Genomic DNA, 2087 nt, shown 5'->3' with positions numbered 1-2087 from the left:
TATATAAGCCATGCTCATTTTCCCAGTCTCTGCCAGATTGTTGACTTCAGTCCTTGCTTCCAGCCGCCAGCCTTGCTAGTTTCTCCATGCTTGTTCATTGCCTGCTTTGCTTCAGCACTCTAGCCGGTATTGATTTGCCATACTTTGCCTTGCCTGCTCCACACTGCTCTTTATCTGCCGAATCTGCCTGCTTACCTGAACCTGCTTCCACCTTTATCGTCTCCTCCGCTGGGCCTCACCAATCGCCAAGTCGTCACTTCACCTGTCAGCCAGACCATTGCCTTTGTCTTGTTGCCGTTGTGATTCAGTAAAGACCTTTAAACTTACCTGTGCTTGTCTGAGTCTGCTTTGGGGTTTTTTCCTGTTAGTGTGACACCTATACACTATTTGTAATAAATCTCACCTACTCTTACAAAATAATTGCTCACATGAAAGAAAAGCACATTATTGATTACTGTTAAAGTTATGATTCACCATAAAAAATTTGCTTTCAAAAATGTTATGTTTCTGCAGATAGAATCGTCTGTGGTTTTGAAATAATGACCAAGCAAAAAGTTTCCACGGACTGTTTAAAATTATCTTCTATTCCAATCCACTCCAGTCCTTTCCCTGCAGGCTGTCTGATCCAAGCTGTGTAAGAGCCAAGAGAATAAGAGACCTGACAGGTGATGGTCAGAGGTTGACCTGGCTGGACAGTCAAAGAGGCTGGCTGTGTCACCGTTTCACATTTCACACCTGTGGAAATTAGAAACTTTTAGTAACAAATATCCAGTCACATTGCACTAGAAAAACTGCTGATTTTGTACATTTGATGTAAAATCCAGAGAGACCCACAGGATCCAGCTGCCAGCAGCAGCAGCAGAGCTACAGAGAACATGGTTTGTGTTGAAGCTGAACTGCTGGGAGCTGCTGTTCCTCTTTTGCCTCAACTGACAGCGTGATATGAACTCTTTATAGCAGAGGAACCAGGAAGTATACTTTGCATAGAATCAAACATGTTATATATTGAAGTGGGTCTACTTACAGTTTTTCTCGATCGCTTACACACTATAACTGGGCCTATTAACTAAACATCCCAAACCATGACGCCATCTACCAAAAGACAGACACATTTCCCAAAACTATAAACACTATTCCCCTGTTTCCACACATGATTCAGATTTGTTGAACTTTTTGTGAAAAACTCTACACACAAATCCCTTCATATATCACTGGCTGCACCATGTGCTCATTTAGAAAGCACTGGCATTCAATATCTTTAACTCAAGTCATCACAGCTTGAACCCAATTAACACACAATTCCCCAGGTGCAAACACTAAGAGTCAAAATTGTTCACACACCAATCAGAAGCTCAGGATAGATAGATTAAAGGGCCATGGGTCAGTTCACTTGTTTTGTGATGTGATGTTGATGAGAATCTCTGGCCTGACCCAGACCAGAGACGGGATGCTGAGGCAGAATAAATGTGATTTCTTTCTTTATGTACAAACTGTTTTGTTTTTTTTTTCATTGGTTTATATTGGTAAATACATGGAAGTTATTTTACTGTATTCTACGTTCTTTATCAGTTTCTTTTTTTTCTACAGTACATTTACTTTTTCACTCAATTTCAGTTTATTTTACTACAGTACATTGAGGAATTAAAAATTTTGAAAATGTATACATGTGTTGTGTCTTTATATTGTGTTCATCATGTAAAGAGGTTGTTCTGGGGGGAAAACCATAAGCGTCATTATTCATTGCAGTAACAGGTTTTTACGGTAGTGTTTTGAATTGATCTCACCAGTGTGTAATGGCTGTTTTGTAGTGTATGTGTATTTGATGGCTTTTGTGTGATGTCTGAAGGCAAAGTTTGGTTTAGATGTAAGATTACATGGTTTTGAGTGGAGAGTTTGGTTTTGACATGGAAGTTTGAAGTTTGTGAAGATGAGTGTGCAGTTATGCATTTGTGTTTAGAGTTTTGGGAAATGGAGCATAATTTCAAGAAATGTGTCTTAGCAATAAAAAAAAAACTGTAATCGTGGAGCTAAATAGAGAAGGTAGTTCTTGTATGTCTTTCCTATTACTGTCTCTCACTGTGTCTCTT

This window comes from Centroberyx gerrardi, chromosome 7 (genome assembly GCF_048128805.1).
Source record: "Centroberyx gerrardi isolate f3 chromosome 7, fCenGer3.hap1.cur.20231027, whole genome shotgun sequence".
Taxonomy (NCBI): domain Eukaryota; kingdom Metazoa; phylum Chordata; class Actinopteri; order Beryciformes; family Berycidae; genus Centroberyx; species Centroberyx gerrardi.
This window is presented reverse-complemented; position numbering follows the sequence as displayed.